Source organism: Ammodytes marinus, assembly GCF_949987685.1.
Source record: "Ammodytes marinus genome assembly, chromosome: 1".
Taxonomy (NCBI): Eukaryota; Metazoa; Chordata; class Actinopteri; order Uranoscopiformes; family Ammodytidae; genus Ammodytes; species Ammodytes marinus.
This window is the reverse complement of record NC_137230.1, coordinates 36,342,191-36,363,427: the sequence shown is the minus strand read 5'-3', so window position 1 is coordinate 36,363,427 and position 21,237 is coordinate 36,342,191. Positions and strand designations below refer to the sequence as shown.

Below are 21,237 nucleotides of genomic sequence, written 5' to 3'. Positions count from 1 at the left end.
TAACGCACAGTGACTTTGATGAGTAACTTCAATCTGATTACTGGTTTGGAGATAGTAACGCGTTAGATTACTCGTTACTGAAAAAAGAGGTCCGATGCCGGTAACGCGTTACTAAGTAACATCTTGTCAGAGCCGGCCCGAGGCATAAGCGAACTAAGCGGTCGCTTAGGGCCCCCGACCGCCAGGGGGGCCCCCTCAAAAAAAAAAAAAAAAATATTTTTTTTTTTTTTTAGTTTGTGTGTTTGATGTCAACATCATATTATGCAAATGTAGTAATCATACAAAAAAAGCAATAAAATGTTTTGGTCTAGATAATTAATAGCCTAAAAATGTAATCAGTTCATCTGGGAGGTAATCCGAAATTATCTGATCATGTCACGTTCACATCCATGCACAGTGTGTATTGAGTTTATTTAAAAACAATTGGAAATGGGGCTGCCCTCAGTTGCCCATGCACTGTGTATAGTCTATAGCCTATTTCAGCCTCGTCTGTGGAAAAAAAGATACAGTAGCTGGACAACAGAGTTCTTCTGCTTCGTTCCTCTCACATTTAAATGCATTCATTATATTACAGAGAAATATGTCCCGTAAAAGAAAAAGAGCTTCAAGCCCAACCCAGAGGACCCTCCATAATATTTTATTTTATATTAATATTTTTATGGAAAATCCATGTGTCCTTCTTCAATAGCTTCTAATTCATCTGACACAGTGTCTCCAAATTATTTGTTCACACAATTTCTCAGATTTAGCCTCTTAATTTTCCTCTCAAAGTGCACCAGATTCATAGCCTGGCATTCCCAGACCTGCCACTAGGCGCTGGCAAATTAAATTTGCTGCGCGTGTTGGTCTGGAGACGCTCCGTTGAAGCTTATCAAGACTACCAGAAATCTGGTATAACGTTTCAATTGGTTCTATCTAATATGGGCGCGCCAGAGCCCTTTATATGGTGCTCTGGGGAGGACGTAACCGGATGACGACAGTGACGTGCATGCGACGTCGAAGCTGTGATAGTAAACATCAAAGATGGCTGCGGATATGTTGTGTGAGTTTGAGACTGCTTTGGCCTCGACCCTTAACGAATTGGAAGACGGGACTCATAGCTTTCACTAGCAAGTAAGTGGAATGTTCTGTTTTGCCGACCGACAACGGCAAACGTTTAATTGAACAGTTTAACAGCTGTTCGCTAAACGAACGGGGCTTACGTCACTTGTGCATCGCTCTGATTGGTTGTAGTGCTATCCAACTGCGTGCAGTGGCATTTGAAATGCACGAGTAGGAGCCGCCCCTAGAGTTGGAAATTACTATTGATCGTCGCCAGACCCTCTATCGTTCAAGATATCAGGGTCAGGATTTCCAGGCTACCAGATTCATGCATTTCACTTTAAAAAGGTTAAAAAAAATCTCCCGGGGGGGCATACCCCCGGACCCCCCTAGGAGGGCCTGAATCTCGGCTGTCTAATATTTTCGCACAGCTGCACAGTGGAGGCACTAGCGAAAAACTCGGTGTGTGAATGATATTTAACAAAGGTCTATAGTTTCAGCAACGCTAACATTGGAGAGGGGCCCCCTAATCATATTTCGCTTAGGGCCCCCTGAAGGCTTGGGCCGGCTCTGCATCTTGTTGAACATTATTTATTTTCATCACCAATTATCATAGTAGAACAGCTTCCTCAAGCAGTTTGTGATGCATGTTGGAAACAGGAGATGAGCCCCTGGTCTGATGCGCCACCTGGCTTGAGAAACACGTTCTCAAAGACTTACTTTGAGTCATTATTTAGGAGCACACACATATTATGAATGAATTCAAATGAGCCATTTTAATCTAGATTAATCTAGATTAAAAAAATTAATCTATGCCCACCTCTAGTTAATACAGACAGGGGACAAATTAAAAAGGAAAAAACTTATTTGAATTAATTAAGGACTAAAACAAAAGTTTGGATACAGGGCACAGCGGGGCACTGAATGGTTTAATGAGTGCATATATTTTGGAGGAATTGTTTGGCTTGTAGCACTTAAGCTGCTATGGAGGCCTGTGGTGACGATTTATATAGTTTTTTTCCCCCTTTTAAAGTTGTATACATTCTCTACGGCTCGCAGCACGGCTAGGAAATTAACGACCACTAGTTCGGAAGACACTAAATGTAAACATAAGTTAATCATTTGGTCCTTAAAGCCCCTGCAAACCCAAACCCACAAAATCCTTCTTACCATGTGTTTTAATACATTTTAACCGATGTATGATCAAGCGTTTTATTAATTTGCACTGTTCCCTTCTTAAATAAATTTAATTGAATTGAATATGTAATTTAAGGAGTTAGTTTCATGATAGTAAAGCATCTGAAAAGAGTTATAGGCATGTCTATCAATCCAAATGAAAGATATTGTCATTCATTTGATAAACTTAACAGGAATTCAGTTTAGAAGAGGCTATGCTCCGATTCTCATGACACAATAAGTATTTTGAACCAATCACAGCAGTCCTCTGCCCGAACGTTCTATAAAAACAATGACTTGATGCCATGGAGACCGGTTAAGGCCACGCCCACACAGTCCTGTCAAACAGTCCATACAGTAAGTAAGCTGAAGTTTTATAAGCATTCATTTTCAAAATCTGATTTTTTAAAAAGCTTACTGAGACACCTATTATTGAAATATAATTTTTTACTATTTGAGACCAGGTTTCCAGAGGCCTTGAATTTCAATGCAAACTCCAAGCAAACAATAAATGCTACGGATCTACACTATATGAAGGGAACAGACATTCAGCAGCTCTGCCACAAAAATATCAATTTCACACTTCAATATGGCTGCTCCACCGGTCGTGGGTCGAACTGTATTGACCCATAAACAACACACTCTTTTCTCTATAGCTTCCCCCAGTGGAAATACAGAAAACTAAGAAGTCTAAAGTATCAGGTCGGAAGTGCCTATCTGTGCTCCCTTAACACATATTTCCTTTTTTGGTTAAGGGACCCAAACAAGGATAAATTAAATATTTACGAGGGCATTTTTGAACATTGTCTTGAAATTGTATGTTCAAATTAATGTTTTCAGTAGGGCTGACTGCTATGGATATTTCTATAAAAAAATATATTAAAAGAATTACTTTACTTTTTTGATCCCTTAAATATAGTTATAATGTTAATGCTTGTGACAAAGTGCAGAACTTTTCTTAACCGTAATATGCATTGGCAAAAAAATAATAGTGTTAAAAATATGTCTTTTAAAGCTGGGGTGGAGGATTTGGGGAGAAAATGGCAGTTGGGATAGAGATTCGAATCCAAATACCTCAACCGCTCCACTTGTTCTCTTTGGTCCCTCCCCTATGGTCCCTCCCTGACATGCTCTCTACACCAACAAAGTCGTGCCAAAGTGAATGGACAGTCCCAACAGCCAATAAGAACAGAGAATCGGAGCCTCGCTCTGATTGGTCAAAGTGTACAGCTCATGTTAACTTTGACCAATCAGAAATCACATACCCCAGCTTTAATTCAGTATCACATGCATTCCATAGTTTGACCCTTTTAACAAATCAAACTGCCACTGATGACGGTGGTAATGTTAGATTGTATGTTGCCATGTATGCAGCAGCGCTTGAGGCAAGAATAATATATTCATGAAGAGTTGTCCTTTGGGAATAAAATGTTGTGTTCCTTCCTGGTAACATCTGTTGTTTGCTCTCCCTCATTTTGCTCATTTACTTTTTGAGGGACGTGTTCACAAAGCGTCACAATGTTTAGATCTGACCGACCCGTGACATGGGCCCAAATCTTTTGCTTACATTACATTACATTTACATTACATGTCATTCTACGCTTTTATCCAAATTGACTTACTGGAGCACACATTCATACACCGATAGCAGCAGTAGCTACACACACACAGCCTAACTCTAACTAACTAACAAACAATCTATCTATCTATCTAACAGGAGACATTTTTTTAGACTGGGAATCGAACCACCGACCCTATAGTTGCGGGTCCATCACCCTATCCACTTCGCCACAGCACCCCCCCCCCCCCCTTAAAAGGAATGGTTCAACATTTAACACATTGTGCTAGAAATAATGTGTGCAAAATAACGCGGATAAAAACACAGCTAACCACACTGCCTAAAATATACACATTAATAAATCACACACCTATTGGGCTAGAAAAGTTAAATATAACTGTACAAGTAAAAAAATAAGCATTGTGGACCTAATTCCATAATTCAACACGAAAATTCAGTTTTAAAAACCCCAAAAATTCTATCCTAAATGTCCAAACCGTTTCACCACAGAATGCATTTAGTATTTAGTGCATTACGGTCCATTGTCCAAGTCTTTCCATTTGATTCTAATCCAGTTTTGGACCGTCCACTAAAATTCACAATCCTCCAAACACTGGACACACTCAAGTAAAGCTGCTAACAATTTATTCTCATTACATAACTTTAGAGTTGATTTAAAAGCTTATTTGCCAAATATAGCAATCCCATCTCAAAACTGGGTCATGCTAAAAATAAGAAACATTGTACTGGAATGTGAGAGGGGAAAGACCTTTACAGAAAGTCCATAAATAACAGATATAGTTGAGTAGGAAATAGTAATAAAAACTGGGAAATCCCAATGCAATTTTAGGGAGAAGTGATGATAAAAGTAGCTTTTTTTAAAGATTTTTATGGGTACATCCTGAACACGTCAAGTTATATACAATGTTTGGTATCATAGGATTCTGCATAGCTTCAGAAAGCAAGTCACATACTCTATACGATTTACAACAATGCATTCAGTTCACCATAAACAACAATGCAGTGTGTTTCGATTGGCACGTCATGTGAGGGGAGGGGGATGGGGGGGAAGCTCTGACATACACTGCATTTCAATACCCATAATTCCCTACTATTTAGTATGCCAGAAAAAGATTTAGGATGTCCCAATACATGCAAGTCAATTGTAGTATGCTGAAAATACATAAATGCCCCACTAACTCCAATAGCATTTTGGAGTATTCGTCTTTATTCTCGACATAATGAAAAAAAAAAATTCCTTATCTGATTTTTTTTTCTCTCCTGTGGCCCTTAAAACTCTTCTGTACTTTAGTATGTAGTGTAGTAAAAAGAAAGAGTATGTGATTTGGAACGCAGGGCTAATCTATCCACCAGCATCATCCCATATTCTAGCCGATTCTACACCTTGCAGCATCTTTGGGATTAAATGTCTGAGTTGAATGTAAATCCACTGCGTTATATTCAGCAGCTCGTCAGCATCTTGCTCACAATCACACAATCGCTCGACTGTTCCAAAAAGCTCCTTAAAACCTATTTATAAGCAAATACGGCTTTTTATAGATTCTAGACACTGGTTGGGCGACTGTGGCTCAGTTGGTAGAGCGGGTCGGCTGATGATCAAAGGGTTGGAGGTTCGATCCCCGCCCTGCCACCTGTGTCATGGTTGTTGTGTCCTTGGGCAAGACACTTCACCCACCTTGCCTCGTGTGAATGTTGATAGTTAGCCTGCTATCGGTTTATGAATGTGTGTGTGAATGGTAACGTGGGAAAGGAAAACAGGTCTCCCTTGAAAAAGAGTCTTCGGTCTCAATGGGATTTACCTGTAGAAATAAAGGTTAAGTAGACATTTGTTTGTTTTTAATTTGATTTGCATGTTGAGGATTGTTCTGTGTGGTTTGTCTATTCCTGTGCTTGGATTATCTTGTCTCCTACTTCACTGTTTTATATTGTAATTTTCCATATATTGTAATAGGTTTTGTGTTGTTCTTAATGTACATATTCCTTTAAATAGGCCTGTGTCTGTACCATGTAAAGCACTTTTTAACAGTGTGCTATATAAATAAAAAAATTTACTTACTTGCTCACATGCAGAGTGACTGGGTGAACCTGGTATTAGCACTGTAAGCACTGAGGCAAGGATTTCTGGATTGATTTGCGGCGGTGGGCACGTGTCATTACGTTTAACGCACATTAATGATAATTTAATCAAGATGGCAGCCATAAATCTATACATTATAGCTCAGATGATACAGGAGATTTGATGCTGAAGCCGATATTGATATTTTAGAAATCCGATAATGATCAGCTGAATGTATTTTCAAGCATCAACAATCTTGATATTGATCCAAGAATATTTTTTTTCTAAATGTTTTTAAATTTAAAGCTGCAGTGTGTAGAATTTTGGGTTTTATTTCCTAGCAGATTTTGTGGAAAGTAATTATAATATCCATAAGTACATTTAATTTAGTGCATAATAGCTGAAAACATTTTTTTTTATATTTTTTTTCCCCCTCATATATGTCCATATTTCTGCATATTTTGGACCAAGGCCTAGTGCCGCCATCTTGAAAGTGTCATAGTTGGAATGTCAATTTTGAATTGCTCTTGTCCTTGAAGGCCACTGTAGCTTCTGTTATTATTCTAAAGGGTTGGGGTTACCCAGGGAGTGTTGCATTCTAGAACTTTGTAGAACTTTCTTGATGATGTCATATTACACACTGCACCTTTAATAGTGATCAAGATACCAACTGGTATATTTAACAGTGTAGGCAATAGCATACACATGACAGTGTGACCATTCAATGGTACAGAATCAGATAGACACAAACAGATATATCTGCAATAAACTGATAACTGCCGGTATCACGTTTGAATAATCTTTATAATCAAAAAAACTTCATCAAAACCGCAGGTCTCATACTCAATGTAACCTGACGAAGAGATTTAACTAGCAGCTTCTTGATCCATTTCTCAGTCTGTGAACCTGATATCAGCCACTAATGGCCGAGCAACAACGGGCGTCACACACACACACACACTGGAAAACACACACACACACACACACACACCCTCTCTAGGAATAACACTGTCTGTCCACAGCTAAAATCAATTGTAATACTGATATTTTATTGCAGTACCATCGAGGGAGGTAACTAGCTAACCACACACACACACACACACACACACACACACACACACACACACACACACACACACACACACACACACACACACACACACACACACACACACACACACACACACACACACACACACACACACACACACACACACACACACACACACACACACACACACACACACACACACACACACACACACACACACACACACACACACACACACACACACACACACACACACACACACACGGCCACCTTTAAAACTAAGGAGGTAACTAGCTTACTAAATAACAATGTTTGCATCACTGGTTCAAAAGCTGCAGTTTCCCAAATGACGGGGAGAGTCACAAAGGGACAGTGTGAATGTAACAGAGACGATAAGAGAATGAGACAACACTCACACACACACACACACACACACACACACACAGTAACAGTCACACACACACACACAGTCAGACACACTAACAGAAAGACACACACACGCACAGTCGCACACACACACTTAGGGGCCACTCACACTAGGGCCGCGGCCCCGTGCCAAAGCTCATTAGCATACTAAAGTCTAGAACGTTTGGCTAGTGTGACCACGCCATCCGTATTCCAGCACGGAACAGCCCCTTGGCCACGGCACACCTGGGAGAGGTGTGCCGTGGCCAAAGTACAGATGCTAATGAGATGACACGCGCACAAGCAAGCGCACAGGCGGCGTTCCTGACGTGAATTTATTAAGGATGCATTGTCCGTTAACGTCCGCTGCCTTACTAGTCGGCACCAGAATTGCCCACCACTTGGACTTGTAGCTATAATGTGTGAGAATTAACGTGTGTGTAAGCCTAGGTGTGGGCTAATAAAAGAGGGAGAGAGCTAATTAGGTCGGCTCAGAAAGCACAGCAAAAAGGTTTTCGTGTTTACTCACGTTCGTCAGATGATTTTTTTTCTTTTTCCTCCCGTCAGCTGTCATAACTGCATTTACGCATGGCGGTGGAGACGCACCCAAAACAACACACCGCGGCCCGGTGATAAGGAAACAGTAGCCTACACTAAGGTTTAACAAGAAACTTTATAAAGACACTTAAAAAAACGATCTCTGCCCATACAAAAAGTTCTGACTTGGATTTGATGGAGCGATCGATGTGTACAAAACCATCCGGATACATATGGTCTGATGACGGGCCGTTATATTAATAATAAACAGCGTGCTGCACAAATATGAGACTGTTCACCGCGACCTATTACGTCAAGACTACATTTAAAAAAAAAACAATAGCTTAAGGATTCTCGTTGCTCTAATGTGGAAGTGGAATATTTGATGCAAATTTGGCCGGATGAAAATATTCACAAACAGTCGTATAGCCTACAAGTAGCCTAAGCTCCAAATCCTAAACGTGCACGGTGACGTAGGCAAGGTGCAAGTGTGCCCAGGCCACGAGCAGTGTGAGCACGGGCCTGCGGGGGGAGTGGGGAGGGGGGGGGAATCGTGCTGAATCGTGCTGAGCACGGAACAGGCAAACGGCACTAGTGTGAGTGCGCCCTTACAGACAGACACACACACACACAAAGTCTCACACACACACACACACACACACACACACAGTAACAGTCACACACACACACACACAGTCAGACACACACAAAGTCTCTCTTACACACACACACACACACTCTAACAGACAGTCACACACAGTAACAGTCACACACACACACAGTCAGACACACTAACAGAAAGACACACACACACACACACACACACACACACACTTACAGACAGACACACACAAAGTCTCACACACACACAGACACTAACAGACAGTCACACACACACACACACACACACACACAGACACTAACAGACAGTCACACACACACACACACACACACACAGTCTCTCTCACACACACACACACACACACACACACACACACACACACACACACACACAGACACACACACAGCTAAAATTACATTGAGGAGGGCTTGAACTAGGCCACTGCTCTGCACTATGCTGCTGCAAAGTGGTCGCTAGCTAAGTGAGCGGAGAGGCCTGCAGAGACCTGAAGGCTAACAGTGAATGCAGCTAGCTAGCAAGAGTCAGTGAACTGTCAACTCACTACACACTCCCTGCGTTCCAAATCACATACTTTTTCTTTTTTACTACACTACATACTAAAGTACAGAGGAGTTTTAGGACCATGGGAGAGAAAAAAAAAATCAGATAAGGAAGATTTTTTTTTTTTTTTCATTATGTCGAGAAATGTCAAGAATAAAAGACGAATACTGCAAAATGCTATTGGACTAAGTGGGGCATTTATGTATTTTCAGCATACTGCAATTGATGTGCATGTATTGGGACATCCTAATAATTTTTTCTGGCATACTAAATAGTAGGGAAGTATGGGGATTGGAACGTAGGGATACACATCAATACTGACAACACACATGATTGTAGGCCGATCATCTGGGCTTGAGCACTTTATAAATCATTATTTGTTTGTTGAATATTGTCAAATCAAATCAAATCAGTTTTATTTGTATATAGCCCAATATCACAAATAGACATTTGCCTCAATGGGCTTTACATTCCATACAGTACGACACCCTCTGCCCTTATCCATCCATCCATCCATCCATCCATCTATCTATCTATCTATCTATCTATCTGCCCTTACACCCTTAGCTCGACTGAGAAAAAACTCCCAGTAAGAGTATTATAAGTAAGTATTGTGGTTGCAAGTGTGTGTGCTGCTTGATTGTGAGTGTGTGTGTGTGTGTGTGTGTGTGTGTGTGTGTGTGTGTGTGTGTGTGTGTGTGTGTGTGTGTGTGTGTGTAGTTGATTATACATCGTGTGTGTGCGCTGCTTATGTTTGTTGATAGTAAGTGTCTTGTGTTGTTTTAAGCTACCGTCATGTGCCCCCCTTTAAATTGCCCCTCGAGGACGAATAAAGTTATTTGAATTGAATAATACAGAGGCTAATAACATCAGGAGGCAAACATATTAAGGTTAGACAAGGCAAGCAAAAACAGTGTCCTTCAACGCACTGGTAAATTTTGAGATTTTTGTCTATTTATCTTCCATAACATGTCTTCTTTCATACTAGTATAAATCAAAAGGTCCAAAATGTACATTCAGGTGTTTATTTGACTAAACCTTGTCTGTTTGAGTATGTATATTTCTCCCATACAACCATCTTTAACAGACATTGGTTGCGTTCCGAATCGCATACTCTTTCTTTTTTCCTATTCTACATACTACATCCGACGATAAAAATAATCTAGTTAGGATGCAGTAGGCATACTATTGGGACATACTTTACTCTCTTATTTCATCATAACATTGCGCCTTGATCTTGCCTCTTGCTTTTATATCCGTCGCATCCCCGTTTGTTTTCATATGGAGGCTTCGTCGATGTGACGTCACTTCACGTGCGCACTGGATTGTGGGTCAGAATCGCCCAAATAGGATGCAGTTTTCAACACTAACAATCTTGGCCGCATGAAGTAGGACATCCGGGTATACTTCTAACCATCCTAAATCTGGCCACAAGAATCGGAACATCTTAAATCTTTTTTCTACATACTATATAGTAGAAAGTATGCGATTGGAACGCAACCATTATTATCTCAACATTAGTTTTTTGTTCAATACTCTGAACCAAAAATCTCAACGTTCAGCTGTGTGATAATAAACAGATTGCACAATGTCCCAATTAAACTTAATTAAATATAAAATCAAATTAATCTTAAACTGCAGTGAAATCAGTCCAGCAGCTCTGAGAGTTCCCGGCAGGATTTAAACAGAAGGACACACTGAGACTCACAGTCTAAGTGACTCACACGACTAGTAACAGCTTCCCACAGCAGACCATGGCAGGATCAGCAGCAAACAGAAATCTATCTTTAAAAGGAATATTTCACCCATACGGAACCGGCGTTCTATCATTATAAAAATCGCTATTATAATATGATGAATGAGGTTTTTCTTCCCTCAGTCTTCCCTCAGTCTTCCCTTGGCCCAGCTGTCCTGTTAATCCTAACCCTACATTTTACCACGTGTGATGTCACGGATGGGAAAATGTAAGGGTTAGACAGTGAGACCACAAAAACACTCTTTCTGCCTTTTCTCAGGCTAGGATGAACCGATTTCTAAAATGTTTGCATATTTATACTACATAGGATCTCAGAGTTCAATACACCTTCATATTCCCACCGGTGAAGTAGGTATTCAAGCCATTTATCACCAATTCAATATAATAAGCCTTTTTTCCCCCAAAAATGCTTGGGTATTGTAGCATTTGCAAAAGGCAGATTATTACCCTCATCCAGTCACACACACACACACACACACACACACACACACACACACACACACACACACACACACACACACACACACACACACACACACACACACACACACACACACACACACACACACACACACACACACACACACACACACACACACACACACACACACACACACACACACACACACACACACACACACACACACACACACACACACACACACACACACACACACACACACACACACACACACAGGCGTTGCACTTTAGAGGTCGTTTGAGCGCGGCAGTAACCGACAGGCCCTTACACATTAACAGTAGCCTTTGTGCTTCCAGAAAAATCAAGCCCTTTTTTTTTTTTTTTTTTTTAAACCCTGCCTGCAGCACAGCCAGTCGCGCTGCAATGTGCTGACACCATCATCAGCTATTCTAAACCCTTTAACACACAGCTCTGTTCCCACTTCCTGATGAAGAGAGGAGGGAGAGAGGGGAGAGAAAATGGCAAACGCTTGATTTTCATTTATCTTAATTAAATGCGTGTTAATTTACAATCTGGCAAAGTGATTGGTTATTTCTTTTTAAAGCCTCAGTCTCGATATTTGGTCTAACATATATTTTTTTAAACCTGCAGTGTGTAGAATTTTGGGTTTTATTTCCTAGCAGATTTTGTAGAAAGTAATTATAATATCCATAAGTACATTTAATTTAGTGCATAATAGCTGACATTTTTTTTTTTAATTATTTTTGTTTTCCTTAGAAAGGGTCTCATATATGTCCATATTTCTGCATATTTTGGACCAAAGCCTAGTGCTGCCATCTTGAAAGTGTCATAGTTGGAATGTCATCAGGTGCATTGTTTAAAATTTAGAATTGTTCTTGTCCCTGAAGGCCACTGTAGCTTCTGTTATTATTCGAAAGGGTTGGGGTTACCCAGGGAGCGTTGCATTCTAGAACTTTGTAGAACTTTCTTGATGATGTCATATTACACACTGCACCTTTAAATCAATGTTATCACAGTTGGTTGTCTCAATATAAGCTTTAAAAAAAAAAAATCGGATTGAAAATTAATGTTCAAAAATATTATTAAACTTAGTTAAAAAATGGCTTTTAAAAGTCTAGAGAAGACTACGGCTTGATTGACAGGACTGTGTGGGCGTGGCCAAATCAAAACGGTCTAAAACCATGGCAACAGTCATTGTTTTTATAGAACGTTCATGGCAGAGAACGGCTGTGATTGGTTCAAAGTACTAACTGTGTCATAAGAACCAGAGCATAGCCCACTGAATTTTTGTAAAGTTTATCAAAATTAAATGGCAATATTTTTACTTTATTTTTTACTTTACTATCATGCTACTTAGGCTACTCCCCATGTACATAGTTAGAAAGATAGATAGATAGATAGATAGATAGATAGATAGATAGATAGATAGATAGATAGATAGATAGATAGATAGATAGATAGATAGATAGATAGATAGATAGATAGATAGATAGATAGATAGATAGATAGATAGATAGACAGATAGACAGATAGACAGATAGACAGATAGACAGATAGACAGATAGACAGATAGACAGATAGACAGATAGACAGATAGACAGATAGACAGATAAACAGATAAACAGATAGACAGATAGACAGATAGACAGATAGACAGATAGACAGATAGATAGATAGACAGACAGACAGATAGATAGATAGATAGATAGATATATAGATAGATGCTTACTATCATGCTACTTACTCAAATGACATAGTTACTGTAGAAGGATTTTGTGGATTTGCGTTTACAGTTACAATATTTATTAGAATATGTATGGATGTCCGAATGTGCTTCCTCATGATCCCCTGAGTAGCATACAGATGGTGTACTAGCAGCAACAGAGCTATAACACATTATCGATCCAAACTCAGGGAAAATTCATTCATCATTGTACAAGTCAAGACAGGCAAGAAATACTAAAACACAGTACAGTTAAACTTAAGCCGTGTGAATGTGTATGACTGCTGTAAGTTTGTGGTGTTCGGAGGGCCCGTATAGGCGCGAATTGGCAGCCACGCTTCCGCCACCGGTATGACTGTGGTTGCGTTCCGAATCGCATACTCTTTCTTTTTTCTATTCTACATACTATATCCGACGATAAAAAATAATCTAGATAGGATGCAGTAGGCATACTATTGGGACATACTTTACTCTCTTATTTCATCATAACATTGCGCCTTGATCGTGCCTCTTGCTTTTATATCCGGCGCATCCCTGTTTGTTTTCATATGGAGGCTTCGTCGATGTGACGTCACTTCACGTGCGCAATGGATTGTGGGTCAGAATCGCCCAAATAGGATGCAGTTTTCAACACTAACAATCTTGGCCGCATGAAGTAGGACATCCGGGTACTTCTAACCATCCTAAATCTGGCCACAAGAATCGGGACATCCTAAATCTTTTCTCTACCAAACTATGTAGTAGAAAGTATGCGATTCGGAACGCAACCTGTGTGTGAATGAATGGAACCTGGAGCCCTGTAAAGCGCTTTGAGTGCCTAGAAAAGCGCTATTTAAATCCAATCCATTAGTATTATTATTAAGGGGAATAAATCCTGCTAAGTTGTTGTTGAGAACTTGGCCGCTGCTTTTTTTTATTTATCTTGACAATTCTTTGGTATAAGCTACGACGTTATTAAATCAAGTCAGGGGATCATGATGTACGATGCTAAATGCTATATTTCACCATCATTAAGCAAAGTAGTGCCGTCCAAAATACCAAAACACAACGAAAGTATTATATGGAGCACAACTATGTCAACAACTGATTCATACATACAGAGAAAAACTATAAGTGTGAATGGACAATTTCTACCAGAAAAGGGTGAGCTAGACCAAGGTAGTTGAGGCCCTTGTTGCTCTCCCTCAGGTGCTGAGATGATCCAGTCATTTAAGTCATCTTCTCGGGGCTTAAAATCACTCATTTCCGGGGTGCTCTGGTGGTGTAGTGGATAGAGCGCGTACCATATTGGCTCTAGTCTGGCTTGACCACTACTGCCAGCGTCTATTAAGCGCTGGCGTCGGCAAACAACGCTATGCCTCCATTGGCTGCTTCCCGGGGTTAGCCCCGCCGTAGATGATTGTGATTGGTTTAAAGAAATAAAAACAGGCCAGCCCAGTTTCCCCCCCGAATAGACGGCTCTAAACGGAGTGCTTCCAGACCATACTACTTGCTGTAGTTTGGTCTGGCTTTGCGAGACTATATTGGCTCTGGCCTTCGTTGCAGTGGTCGCGGGTTCAAATCCGATCTTCAATGGACCTTTACTGCAGGTCATCCCCCCCTCTGTCTCTGTCTCCCCATTTCAACTCTGTATTGTCTAATAAAGCTTGAACATGCCTAGGGATGGGACGATCCACTTTTTTTAGTTCCGATCCGATTCCGATACCTGGGGTTTGGATATCGGCCGATACCGATACTGACCGATACGATATCATAATTGTTATACATTTTTTCGTTGGTGGTGATGTTATGTATTAGGCTAGGAAGGCTTAAGCAATTCTAATTTAAAAGAGCAATAAATATACACAAATGCATATAGGTTTATCTTAAAAGGCAGAAATCCTTCTCAATGATCACTTCTGCCTCACTAGAATATGTGGTAGTCTGTTTGTCTAAACAGTCTTTCTCTCTCTGGCTGTATTTTACATAGTAGAATTTGTCATAAGCCTCTCCACTTCCTTGACTTGGATTAGCTTTGGTTAGCTCACTGGCTAACAAACTGATATGTACTGTATGTCAAATTATAAAGTGATGTCCTCTCTCCCTCCACCGAACGTCGGCGCATGTTCGCTCTTACATAGTAAAAAAAAAAAAAAAAAAAAAAAAAAAAAATTATATATAAAAAAAAAAAAAAAATCGGATTTTAATATCGGAGCTGTCAGTCCGATATCCGATACGCAGATTTCGGCCATATCGGACCCGATACCGATACTGGATCGGACCCATCCCTAAACATGCCCAAAGAAAATGACTCACTTTCCAACCTGCAAACAGTGAGATCTGAGGCGTGAATTATTCAGACCTGCACAGCACTGGGGAAACACCTTCAACGAATAGTTCAACATCTTGCATTTTTAGCTTTTTTTTATGCTTTTTATTGATAGTGTAGAGACAGAGTTGAAATGGGGCAGAGAGGGGAGTGACATGCAGAGAACGACCGCGGGCTGGAATGGAACCCGGGTCCGCTGCTGGCCGAGGCCCATGGGGGGGGGGGGGACGCCCTACCAACTGAGCTAAGGGCGCCCCCTCATGTTTAGCTTTTCACCTCACTCTCTGGCTCCCTAAGATTTCTCAATTTTTTATCCCGATAAAGGGTTTTTTCTCAGCCGAGCTAAGGGTCTAAGGGCAGAGGGTGTCGTACTGTATGGAATGTGAAGCCCACTGAGGAAAATATCTATTTGTGATATTGGGCTTTACAAATAAAACTGATTTGATTTGATCAAGAAAGGGTGACATAAACCATTCCTGTAACTGTGCTGTGTGCATTTTTGATCATGGAAATCGGCAAAGGTCTCTCATCCAGGTTAGCTTAGCTCAAACACTGGTAGTGGAGGGGAGCATTAGCCTGTCTATGCTGACAGTCAAAAGATAAACTTTACAACATCAACTAAACTAAACGCTCCTCTGTGCTTGTTGGGACTTGTTTATTATTTACCACGTTATGTCAAATTTGGAATCAAAAACATACTGGAAGGGGTGCCCTTAGCTCAGTTGGTAGGGCGTCCCCCCCACGGGCCTCGGCCAGCAGCGGACCCGGGTTCGATTCCAGCCCGCGGTCGTTCTCTGCATGTCACTCCCCTCTCTGCCCCATTTCAACTCTGTCTCTACACTATCAATAAAGCATAAGAAATGCCAAAAAAAATCTAAAAAAAAAATAAAAAGATGAACGCACAGTTACAGGAACGGTTTCTGTCTCCTTTTCTTGAGCCGGAGAGTGAGGCAAAAAGCTAAAAATGTAAAATGTTGAACTATTCGTTTTTTAATTTAAAAAAAAAAAATTCTACAGCTAAATCCCATTGAGACCGGAGACACGTTACCATTCACACACACTTTCATACACCGATAGCAGCAGGCCTATTATCGACATTCACACGAGGCAAGGTGGGTGAAGTGTCTTTCCCAAGTACATATGACACAAGTGGCAGGGCGGGGATCGAACTGCCAAACCTTTGATCATCGGCCGACCCGCTCTACCACCTGAGCCACAGTCCCCTTTAACTAACAGTGCTGAGTCATGTTTACAATTCCCTGTTAGATGACCATCAATAGAATTACCCATAGAGACTACAAGGGGAGGGTTGTCTTTCTAATAACAGCCATCCACTCAAGTGCACTGACACCTCTTTGCATCATGGCACATCTATAGGCCCCAGGCAGCTAACTGTTACAGGAATACTTCACCCATACGGAACCGGCGTTCTATCATTATAAAATTGCTATTATGATATAATGAATGTTATAGTGTCCTGTTAATCCTAACCCTACATGTTTACTAGTATGATGTCAAGTTAGTAAAATGTAGGGTTAGACAGTGAGACCATAAAACACTCTTTCTGCCTTTTGCCAGGCTAGGATGAACCGATTTCTAAAATATTTGCACATTTATACTACATAGGATCTCAGAGTTCAATACACCTTCATATTTCCACCGATGAAGTAGGTCTTTAAACACAGTATGTGTGGGTGAAACGTCCATATGACATGATTAATCACTGTGCATGGCAGGTATGTAAAGAGGGGCAGCAGGGCCAAATATAATCATGGTTGAATTTAAAGACCTACTTCACCGGTGGAAATATGACGGTGTATTTAACTCCGAGATCCTATGTAGTATAAATGTGCAAACATTTTAGAAATCGGTTTATCCTAGCCTGAGAAAAGGCAGAAAGAGTGTTTTATGGCATCACTTTCTACTGGATTAACAGGACAGCTGGGCCAAGGGAAGACTGAGTGAAGAAAAGCCTCATTCATTATATTATAATAGCAATTTTATAATGACAGAACGCCGGTTCTGTATGGGTGAAAGTATTCCTTTAAATATGTCCAGTGCTAGGAAGAGTATGCAGACTTAAAGGTGTGGAAATGTCTCAATTATAAGATGCATCCTTATGATCAACAATAGTGTATTCAATGTACAGCATAAAAATAATTGATTCTGTCCGTCTTTTTGCATGGATTTAGCTTTAAAGCAGTAGATACACAGCTCAACCTGACTTTGTATTTAAATACACCCAATGCAATAGTAGGTAACGCTATGTGTAAGAGGTGTGGACATTTCTTGATAAGATGCATCGCAAAGTGGACTTGAAAGATTCTGCATCAATACAGAGACATGCCATAATCGAGAGCCTGATGCCAACTAAAAACAATAGAATAATGCCAGGGACACCAGTTTGTAAACGCTGCCATACTGAGAAATACAGAGGGAGTTTTGTGGTAAGCTGATTTTATGCTTTTAGGCTTTTATCAACTTTGTGTCAACGTTAGCTTGAATGCAACTGACAACCATTTAAATTCAAAAGTTACGCACTGTAGCTTTAACTTAACAGCCTAAAAACTTTTGTTTTAGAACGGCCTGTGCGAGACATCTCGGCCAGGCCTGCCATGTCTACCCATGGGAGCTGGTGGGTGGTGGAGATTTGTGATGGGGCAGGAAGACCCAGGCTGGCTAATATGGCCTGGTACAGTGGTGTAGCCCTATTTCCTCTCCTTTATGCGTCTCTTTCCCACATTCTATCCATCCCCCCTCTCTCCCTCTCTCCCTCTAGACGCCATCTGTTTGTGGCATGATAGAATGTGGAAGTGAAAAGCGAAAAAAAAACAGAAAAAAGAAAAAGGCGACATTTTGACTGTTTTGCTGACCTACATCGACCGCTTGTCGCAGCCCCAAAGACGCCCGTCAAACGATGCATAAAGCCGGCCACGATCTGTGCACACTACCGCTAAAAAAATATGGTTCCTTGGTCGAAAGGAATTTTAATAAGTTACGGTTGAAACACTGCTATGCCTCGCCGGGCCGGACACACACACATACACACACACACACACACACACACACACACATTCTCACACGCACACACAGTCACAGCACACACACATACATAGCTTATAATCGAAACAGGAAAGAGAAGAGAGACGAGAGAGAGAGAGAGGGCAAAAAAAGCCAAAAAAAATCGCAACTTACCTGATTCCAAAATCGGTTTATGGTGGCGGCGTGATACGTGGTTGATTTGTAACGTGTGAAAATGAAGCCGTTAAGTAAAGCGGCCCGGGTCCCCGTTGTGTGTTGCAAGCAGGAAAGAGGGAAGGAACGAGAGAGCTGACGTGAATGAATAAACAACCGACTGAGAGAGAGTGAGCTCCTCCTCAATATCCACAAGTAAAAGGCGGACATGGCTATTTATTTGACTTGTTAGATACACAAGCAAGACATTAAACAACCTTAGTAATGAGTGCATTTTTTTTAAATATGTAAAATATATATTTCTAGCCTTTTTACCGACTGTTACGACATGTTAGCTATTTAATTTTCAAATGGACTACTTTTTTTTCTTTTTTTATATATATTTTTAAGATGAACCATATGATTATTATGATTGGTATATTGAATTTCAATTTCTAGTCATAAAGAAATTACGATTTTAATTTTATTTTTACTGTTAAAAAAATATTTTGTGTGATATTTAAAAAATCCGCCAGGAGGCACTGTATATAAACGACTTAACTATGAGCTCGGCATCTTTTTTTTAAATATATATATTAAATACATATTTTGGAGCCTTTTTACCAACTATTTAGCCGACTAGCCTACACCTAAACCATGACATCACATCTTAAAAAGGGACTACTTTTTCTTAATATTTTTTTTAGTTGAATAACCCATGTGACAAATGTATTATTGACCTATATTAGCCCAAGTCATAAATGCAAGGCAAGTTTATTTCTATAGCACAATTTAGACACAAGGCCATTCAAAGTGCTTTACAGGGGCATGAAATACATCAAGATTAGACATTCAAAACTGCATTAAAATTTAATCAAAACATTGTAAGTTGATTTACTTTTTACTGTAAAATACATATTTTGTTTGGTATTAACAATACCCAGCAGATGGCGGTACGATAGATGGATGTATAAAAAATCCACACTAAGAGGGCTGTAGCTTTAAATATAGCCTACACAAAATACACAGTTACAGCCTTTATGCACTTTTACACCTAAACCACGACACGTCAATCATCTAGGCCTAATTTAAAAAGGGACTATTTTTTTGGGAACCCACATGCCATTTTATTTTATTACATTATTATTATTATTTATATATATACTTAAATTTAAGTCATAAGAACGACATGAGTTGATTTAATTTGACTGTAAAACACATATTTTGTATGATATTCACAACACCCACAAGATGGCGGTGTGTAGCTTGAAATGCTTTCTGACAACAGCGATACATTTTTTCATTATGGCCAAAATCCACCACATTTACACTCGTATTTGGTTGTTAGAAAAAACTGTTTTCTCCTATATTATTAATTACATTTGACTTTTTCCCTAATTCTACATTCACAACTTTACATTTTCAAACAAAATAATTTACGGAGAAGTAGGCTAAATACTTGAATAATTTTAGCTAACTTCCGGTAAGTGATTGCAGTTAGCAGTCCCCTCCCTCGTCCTTACGTCATTAAATTAACTTGAAACCGCCTTTTCGAAAGTTTAAGCGAGTTATCTAGCGTCACGTCAGATCCGTAAGAACAATAAAAACATGATGAAAACCATTAAAAACAGACATTGGGAATGATTTTTTTTACCTGCAGTTCCGCCATTGTAGTGAAGTAAACATTCATCTCTTTGCGTTCGCGGGTAGATAGATTAGTCCCCGCCCCCTTTGTTGCGTTCTGTCTCCTGATTGGACAAAAGGTTCCGGCTACCAGAAAAGTTTATTATTATTATTTTTTTATATTATATTTCTGTCTATTTTTATGATCAGTTTTTTAAATTTTATATAATTTAAGTTATCATTTTATTCCTAGTTAGTTTATTATATGTCATGAAAGGTGTAATTGTCAATTCATGCCAACGATTTTGTAAATTAATTCATTTTCAATAAAAAAATTAAAAAAAAAATTAAAAAAAAAATGTTTTGGCTACTAACAAAACTACCGTGGTACCACAGTTTACTCACACACACACACACACACACACACACATACACACACACACACACACACACACACACACACACACACACACACACACACACACACACACACACACACACACACACACACACTTTACATTCAAACATGCATCTCAAACATACAAAACTGTCAACATATATATAGTAAAACAATGTATTGCACATAAGTTGATCATTTTAAAATATATGATAAATAGGCTAGTTAAGAAATAAATGGGACTACTGTACATCATCATTTGCTTGAATGTGTTAAATCATTTTGCAGTGAGAAACTGTCTTCGAGGGGCGCCCTTAGCTCAGTTGGTAAGGCGTCCCCCCCCATGGGCCTCGGCCAGCAGCAGACCCGGGTTCGATTCCAGCCCGCGGTCGTTCTCTGCATGTCACTCCCCTCTCTGCCCCATTTCAACTCTGTCTCTACACTATCAATAAAGCATAAAAAATGCCAAAAAATATATATATTAAAAAAAAAAAAAAAAAACTGTCTTTGTCATGTTCACAAGTGATGAAATGATGACGTGGAAGTCATACAAGAAGGAATTCTGACATCCTACACATTTGTCTAATAAAGAAAAAGAAAAAAAAGGTTACCGATATAGGTCAGAAAGCAAAACAGTAAATACATGAGACACTTAACAAACAGATAACAATCAGTTACATCATATAAGGAATTGATAACGCAGTGAAGAGCATAAATTGTACATTAGTATTGCAGACTAAAATCCACCTTGTTGGATGATTAAAAAAAAGCAATCTATTGTGTTCT

The 21,237-nt window shown here is 39.8% G+C and overlaps 1 protein-coding gene across 1 annotated transcript in view; it reads right to left on the bottom strand.

Annotated features, from left to right (window-relative positions):
• Positions 1–18,574, bottom strand: part of znf710b (zinc finger protein 710b) — a 51,938-nt gene extending 33,364 nt beyond the window's left edge. The window contains exon 1 of the mRNA XM_080029236.1: positions 18,453–18,574. The gene's annotated coding sequence lies outside the window, so the exon portion shown is untranslated. The remainder of the gene's footprint in view (positions 1–18,452) is intronic.
• Between the last annotated feature and the right edge of the window lie 2,663 nt (positions 18,575–21,237).